The sequence below is a fragment of the Mus pahari genome, chromosome 11 (genome assembly GCF_900095145.1).
Source record: "Mus pahari chromosome 11, PAHARI_EIJ_v1.1, whole genome shotgun sequence".
NCBI classification, from domain to species: Eukaryota; Metazoa; Chordata; class Mammalia; order Rodentia; family Muridae; genus Mus; species Mus pahari.
In genome coordinates, this window is record NC_034600.1 from 49,087,828 (window position 1) to 49,096,628 (window position 8,801).

The window sequence follows — 8,801 nt, forward strand, 5'->3', positions numbered from 1 at the left end:
TCACACCTATTCCAACAAGGCCACACCTCCAAATGGTGCCAGTCCCTGGTCCAAGAATATACAAACCATCACACTAACCTAAGCTGGTGTTAAGTTCCACAGACACACACACACTCATAAATAAATGAACAAGTGAAAAGATGTAACTTTATAGATTTAAGGATTCATCTATCAGCCTGATTTCTCTGGAAATTCTAAGGATGTCAGAAATTCTGAATGGAAACGGAAACAAAGACTGAACATTTTCTCTACTATGTCATGGTCATGCCTTTGGTCTTTGAACCAAATCCCCTATAACGAAATGATCATACCTCTCAGGATATTCATACATGGATGAGCATTGATAGAATGGGTATATCAATGGGAATGAAATTAATTTGGCTAACATCTGAAAAAAGCCAGTGTATGGCAGGAATTGATCTCACAAGATGATTTGTCTATACAACTATTATATCTTTCTCCTATTCCTATACTTGCTATTTTAAACTGTAGTTGTAGCAGCATTTGTGCTATTCTGCTATTCTACCCCATCCCCAACTACTACTAATTATAACTTTTGATAAGCCTTTTAGAACCATGTACTGTAGAAATACTCTCTGCCATGACTAGATCTGCTTATTCCTAGGCTAGTTATTTCACACAGGTATGATAACCTATCAGCAACTTTAGTTACTCTCAACACAATTAGCCACAAATATCAGTATTATTATAATGACTGTTTATGTAAGATAAACTTACCGCTCTCATCAGTGTGCTGTCTTAGTATACCCATGAGCATAGACAAGTTGAATTTCATATTAGACAAATAAATGATTGCAGAGTCATTTGCTTTGCCTTCTGAACAGACTCTACTAAATAAGTGAGGCGGCCACTTTCATCTGTTTTAAAATACTCAAGAGACCTTTTGGGTCAGGTATGAGACCTTTTCCAACACTAGGTGGAAGCCATATCCAGCATTATCTATTGAGTTAACCTCACCCACTTCGGTAAGACTCCATAACCTTTCAGGCCAATTCCCCCTCTTTGCCTTCTTCGAAGAGCATTCCTTGTAATCTGCTTTCTTTACTGAATCCTTTACTATTCTTCCATTAAAAACAAAACAAAACAAAACAAAACAAAACAAAACAAAACTCATTTTGTTGCCAACACAGTCTAAACCATGCCTACATCCCTTTTCAGTTTTGTGGACTGTGCTGCCTAATCTACCGTGTGAATCATTGCTATCATGCACCTATGGGCTACATGTAATATGCATACATGTTTTGTAGCCTAAAATGCTGGCTAGCCCAACCTAGATGATACATCTAAATTCGATTTCGTCATAAAATGCACTTCCTCCCATCTATCAGCTGCAGGAAGCCCTCCTCTCAAGATAGAGCCTCTCCTGGCACACACACGGTACACATGCTTGCATGCAGACAAAGCAACCATACGCATAAAGTAAAATACTAAAACATTGAAAAAGAACATTCTCCTCAGATGTGGAGAGAGAAGTGGAAGTTTAGGCTCCAGAGTGGGGAGAGCCGAGAATGTGATGGTCAATGCATACTGTGGAACTCAGTTACAACTGACAAGAACAATATATCATTAGTCACAAATTCAAAGCCAGGAATGTGTTGCCAGTGTCCCATTATAACAAGCAAATGTATGACTCAAGTCTCCAACAGAGTTTCTGTAGAAAACACAGGTCTCACAGATGCTACCAATAATTCTGTATTTGATTTGGTCGCTGGTCACTGCTTCTCTAAATAAATAAATAAGACTGTCAGGGATTCCGGATTCCGGCTTGTAGTGGGTGAGCTCAAGGTGGGCATTGTATTTAGATTGCTTGCTTGTAAGAAAGCTTGACAAGGTGTCTCTCTCTCTCTCTCTCTCTCTCTCTCTCTCTCTCTCTCTCTCTCTCTCAAAAGAGGGGCTATCAAGCTTTTAGAAATGAAAGCAGCTACACAAACCTTTTATTATCAGAACAATGGACATGATATTCAATATCCTTCAAAGAAAATTTAACCTGGTCTTTGATTTTAGCACTTTCAGCTACTTTAAAATTAGGTCAAACAACTAGAAGTTTGTTTTAAACAAACAAAAAAGAATCTGGGACAAGAGATACAATAAATTCATAAACCATGTTTTTCAAGCATAGCTGAAAAAAGGGTGTATGCAAAGCAAACTTTCTTGCATGCTGAGTAAACACTCTGACCCTTCAGCTTCTGTGAGAAAACAGGGTTTTGTCATTTTATAATAAATCTAAAACATTATCATTTTAGCATGAAATGCTATGTGTTGCCTTACCAAAAATAGTCACCCTATGAAGCAGTAGATGCAAGTTTGTTTTAATAATCCCCAGATACATTTACCGCTATGCTGGCCCCTCAGCACACCACCGCTATTATCTATTGTTTAAAATAGATGTCCTAAGTCCATTATCTAAGTGAACAAAAACATAAACATTTCAACTATCAAATCATCAGAACTGCTTAGGCAAGCATAAATATCCCTTATGGAACTCTGCCCGCTCCACAGACACCCCGCATCCCGACCCCCCCAGTCCTGCCCCCATCACATCCCACCACCTCCCACCCCCATCCCCACCCTCACCCCCACCTCCGTTACTGGCTCCACTGTTGCAATGATTGCAGACCCTTGCTCAGATAATGAAGTCAGGGGTCTTCTTTTTATAGTTTAAGTATTTTTTTATATCTGAAGAAGCAGTAGTAGAAGAAAAAACATTTTAATATCATCCAAATGGAAGATAAGCAAAAATCAATGAAGGATGTCGCTGGAAATGAGAGAGTAAGTTGGATTTAGGAATTGAATTTAATTTCCACTTGACATTCTATGGTTTTTTTGTTTTGTTTTGTTTTGTTTGCCCTGCTATCTCCATCAAAATAGTTCCACTCTGCCTGTGTTACATTTTCAGGGTCTCCTTTGGCTTTAGATGGTGAAGATCAACTTTAGGCTCATGATCAACCCAGCGAATAAAGGGTTGAGAAATGCCACACGTTTTCACACTGCTCAAAACTCCAGGCTCTGTCTTCCCTCACAAAGGTGACATTCCATAGAGGATTACAGAGAAATACAAGAGGAACCTAGTCCTATGCTGGGGTCCTTTGGTGGGATAAATTCTATTGGATTGGTATCAGATTCCATTTAATACTGTCTATTACTGAGATCATTTTTTCCTTCCACAGAAGTCCTCTCAACTGTCACAGTGATGAGTCGGCCTTTTTCTGATGTCCCTAAGTGCTTGCACTACCAAGGATTCAGATAAGAGCCCCAGCTGAGTGACTGGGTTAACTGATAAAATTGCTAATTAAAGCCCTGTTTTCAACACTCCGGAAAGATTAACTAACTGGCCAAAATTTAGAGTCCAGAGGAAGTTTTTACTTTTAACAGTGTGTACTGTCTGGTAAATAAAAGGCTTTAACAATTTCAAAGAAAGTAATGTCAAGAGATGCCCATAGAGGCTTTTCCCTGCAGAGAATTGTGTACATGGGACTATTTAGAGGGTGTTTCATTCGCTTTCTTCATGGTAAACATTGCTGCTTGGTAGGAAAGCCCAGAAGCTCACCGGTGAACTGAGCTAGCATGAGGATGGCAACACACATATAAAAACGTATTTGCTCTAAGGGGGTGGGGAGGAACTAACCATTTCATCTTTAAAACTATGGAAAAAAGCAAAACTAGCGTGTCAGACCTTTTCAATCGGGTATCATTAGAGAAACAATTTAATAATGTTGATACTTAGGAAAGCAACCCTGCCTGGCTCTGACATGAGCCACCTCCTAGACGGCTGGACTTGAAGACATCGCTTTGATGTGTCGACTTCACTGTCCCATCTGAAAAGCAGAACGACAGTGACTACCTTCTCTGACGATGATGCAAGGTCAATGAACTAAATCAAGTGGTCAGTGCATAGGAGGCACACAATCACACGGCAGAGAGAGATGTTAAGTGCATGGGTACATAGGCAAAAATCACACATCAGTTAAACCTAAGATTTAACTTCCCTGTGCATGTTTGCATGTTACAGTGAATGGCGAGTCCCCGAAACTCTTCAGCATTCTCTTACAACTGACATCCTTTGGTCCCTAGATCTTCTTCTCCTGAGGACCTGATCCGTTTATCAAGAACACTTTTGTGTGTAAAATCAACTCGTCTGTACAATAATGATTGCCCCAGCCTCTTCTTGATTCAGTGCTCACCAACTTGAAGCCTGGGCAAAAGCATTTGGAAACCCTGGCTCATTTGCCCCACTTGTTAATTGTCACCCTCTTGTGACAACCCTCCCAGTGCTATAAATCCACCAAATGGCTAACCTCAACTATTCATGTCAGCCACTCTTCTGGGAAAAGTCAATGGAGAAAGATCTCCAGCGAAGCGTGTTTTTTAACTTGTAAAAAGAAATGGGTTCATACTCCCTGAGGGCTCTTTCTTTCCCCATACGCAGTCTAACTGCTGGTGACAGACATGAGGCATGTGGATAAGTATGGGGAGAGGACAGAATGCCAATCAGCAGGAGAACAAAAACTGGAAGAGGAACACAGCTTTATGTTCCTCTTTACCTGCCCTTCGGATGTAAGGAAAGAGAAGGACAATTAAAATGTGGCCTCCATTGATATCCCTTCTAATAAGGCTGGAAATAGGACTACTCACAGTTCAAACATGGGATGTTCAAACTGTTTAAAATGTCAAGCTCTGGAAACATCAAAGGCTACTCCTGGGTGGTTTGGGCCACCGTGAGGTCACCACTGCCCTGTGCTATAATAGGTGTGGAGACACTGTGTACCTGTGATGTGGCGCTGTTTGCTTTTTCTTTCCTGCTGATAAATGTGGAGCTGGAAGAGGAGAGGTCTCCGTGTGCCTGAAGAATGATCTACTGCGGAAGGTTTAAAGGCAAACAGGTATCAGGTTAGGGTTACGGGGGGCAAGTTTTTGGATGATGATGTCCTTTGTTCCTTGAAAATGGGCCTCTTTAATTCATAGTGCAGCAGGAGATATTGATCATAAACGTTTTCCTCCGGGCTGCCAAATTCAAAATAAAGGTAGCATCATTCTGACAATAGGTAATTGAGATGACATTAGGGGTGGATATAAAAAAAAAAAAAAGGAGGAAAGGTTGACCTCATTTTATCTGTTTGTAGATACTTTTATATTACATTAGTCCCCAACACTCATCCAATATAGCTGTTTCCATTACAATCCCATAAAATTATATCAGAAAATCGTGTATAGTTTCTTAGATCAGTTCTAAGGAAAAAAAAAATCTCTATTTACATGTATAATGACTTTAAAGGTTTTTTGTAATATGACTTCAAAACCTTTCTTAGGATGATAGGATAAAGATCCTTCAAATTAGGTATTTATTATATAAAATGGATCTCAGGGGGGAAACCCTAATTGCCTTTCAAGGTAAAAAGTAATATTGGTTCCATGAGAAAATGAGAGAAATGATGATCTAATGGGTTGTGTTTACCTCCCAAAATACAGGGCAGAATGATTACAGAGACGTGTACAGCCCAACCAAAGAAAGAAGAGCAGATTAAAACTGTGAGAACCAACATGGAGGAAGGCTGCTTCCACCATGGGCAGTGAGGGTTGGGTGGAGTCCTCATCCTCTCCCAGAGTCCATAAGGAACCTCACTAGTGAGGAGGTTGTTTCCTAAGACTCACATCCTCCTAAATGCTATCTGGACATAGCAGTGTGGCCTATAAATCGCCTTAATGCTGTCCCCCACCTTTGGTAAGTCCACTCTTCATCGGCACCGTCCAGAAAGCATGGCTTTGTTTTTCTGTTTTCTTCTCATTCCGTGTGTGCACCTCCTACCATACCAGTTATGAAAGAGGAACGGTAATTACTGGTTGAGCTAGAAATGAAATCTCCACTTAGGAAGAAGGAAAGAAAAGGTGGGAAAAGGAGCCCTGGTTCTCACCCCACAGCGGCCCCCACAGGACCCCATTGCATCTTCCCAGAGGACGAGAACCATGCACGGACACCTTGTGTCCAACTGCCCTGCTTATACATTGTGGAGGGGGAAGATCATTTTTTTTCTGTTCGACTCAGGTCCCATTTCCATTGTAATTTTTACCTTCAAGAAATAAACCTTGTGGTCAGAATGTCTGCCCAGCATCCCTCTGGCCAGGAAAGCAGTGGTTTCTAACAAAATGAGAGTGCTTGGTGAGACTGTGCGGGCCCAGTGACTACAAATTCATATGAAACACAGGTTTTCTAACCACTGGCAGAGTCGCAAACCACTTAATTGAATGACAAGTCCCCAAGCCAGCTGTCACTTAAGATTCCTGGGTTTGGATGAAAGGCCAGAAGTCCTTGTAATTGCTCCCTCTAGCACCCTTTGACTAAACACAGCACAGCCCTGGCAGTAATTTGCAATAAAATGAGCAGCCTGGATGTGGGATCCAGCAGACATCTAAGACTGACTTTTTTAAGACAGGAGAGAGTATCTTTTCTTTCCTTCTTTTTTTCTTTCTTCCCTTTTCTCCTGTTTTCTTCTGTTTCCTTTACAAAAACAACCACCTTTCAAGAAAATGTATAGCTTTCAAATTCTGTTTCTTATATAAGCCCTTCCCATCTTTCATGGGCTTACAGGATTCATTCAGTCCCTCCAACAACCCTGCCCAGGTCCACACAAGTAGCATTGATCGCTTGAGAAGAGAATTCTGTTTACATGATAGGAGATGCCAATTCTTCAGACAAACTTGATTAATATCAGCATTATGGTTGAATGTTGGGGCAAATGAATTCCAATTCTATTATGTGTGGGTTTAAATAACTATTCATAGTGCACCAGCTAAATAAGATGATTTCTTCAGAAGAAACACACTGAAGCCCGGTGTGGTAGCACACGGCTGGAGTCCCAGTGTTCGTCCCAAGGTCAGGACAAATGAGAGGCTGAGACTAAAGCCAGCTTTGTGGTGAGTTTCAGGACTGTCCCTAGGCTACAAGGTGAGAGAGCCTGTCATATGAGCCAAACCTAAAATAAAATGTAACTATATATGCGATCACATTTCACATCATCATATGAGTCTGAAGGCAACCTTGTGAGTCCTGTCTGGCAGAGGCCACTTGCCCCATTCTCCTAATTAAGAAATACAGTGAAACATGTTCATCCTGAAGCTCCAAAGTTATGTGGGCTCACAGTACTGCTATCCTCAGCCCACCCAGTTTTAATGCAGTAAATAACAATTTAAAATTCACAAAATCTTCCACATTTAGCATTTACCCTTCCCATTTCTTGCTGTGTTTGGAGAGAGAGAGAGAGAGAAAGAGAGAAACATCCTGGGCAAAAGCAACTTAAGAACTTAAGAAAGGGTTTATTTTAACTCACAGTTCAAGATAGACTCCAGTTCAACTGCCTTCTTATATTTATATATACTTATATCTATATATATGTATATCTATATATACTTATACCTATAGCCATGGATTAGTACTGCTCTCACCCTTGGTCAGAACAGCTTCTCTTTGCAGTGGGTGGTAGTTAATATAGGAACTCACAACTTGTCAATGTGCTGAGAAAAATGACCTGAGTGCTCAGCCCCTGATGAGACGTCTATATACAAGTCCTCCCCTCCAAAGGCTCAGGGTACATTGTAGAAAAAGGGATGGAAAGGGTGTGAGAACTGGAGTGTGGAGAAACGCTGTCTTTTGGACGTGACGTGATCATTGCACTCATGGAGTCACTGAAGCTATTGGCTCATGCCCAAGTGTTGCACAAGATCAAGCCAACAATATCAGTCAACTTTCCAGTTAGCCAGTACAAATCAGACTCAATGATTTGGGAGACAAAACAGTAACAGGGGAACATAAAAACTGGTGGAGGTTATGTTGGGGGAGGTTCAGAGAATGGAAGGGAGGAATTGTGGAGTGGGTGTGATCAGTGTATACAGATATGAAATTGTCAAGGAATAAGTAAAAGAAAACATAACAAAGATACAGTCTATCCTGAAAGGATAGTCAGGGCATCATGGGCTTAAAGCCGCTGCTCACATTGTATCTCATCAGAATTATACGAGCAACAAATGTAATAGGAGCCATAAGTGCAACAATGTTAGTATTCAGCATGTTTTCCCATTTCATACAGTTACAGATATCAGTTTGGGACTGGCACCACTCAAAAAGAAGAAGCCTTCCCACCCCAATTGACCAAGACAATGCATAAAGGCCCGTCTCTTTGGTGATTCTGTCAAGATGATCATTAACACAATGATCAGTGTCACAGTGGACTTCTGAGAGAAGTTACCTTTGTCACTCTGTTTCTTGGAGTTCTGGTGCATACCTGTTTGAATTTCACATCAATGAAATGCTTCGCTTCAAACTGTGTTGCATGACAGCTTTATTTTTTAAAAAAGAAAGTAGTTCCTAAATACTAAATTAAGCATAGCTTTCTTAACCTAAATGGAAAGAAGATGACCACCATATGGCATATTTTTTCTTTTTCTGAGATATTACACATCTCAGACCTGCTTCTAATGTCCTTGTCCAAAATATTCCAACACTTTTACTTAAAAAGACAAAGTGTTTCCTTAGTCTTCTAAGAAAAACCAATGAGTTTCTCCATGCTATTTATTACTGATAGATTAGTTAATAATTGATAATTAGCAATCGATAAACTTTTTATTGGAAATTGCCTGTCAACGTTTAAAAAAAAAAAAAAGCTTTTAACAAACTCCCTCTGGGAGGTAATGTGATGTTCTTTGAGAAAAAAAAAATTCTCTGAGCAAGAATTTGACATCATGACTATGCTACAAAATGGAGTGATGGTGGTCACAGCCCTTCCTTCAGT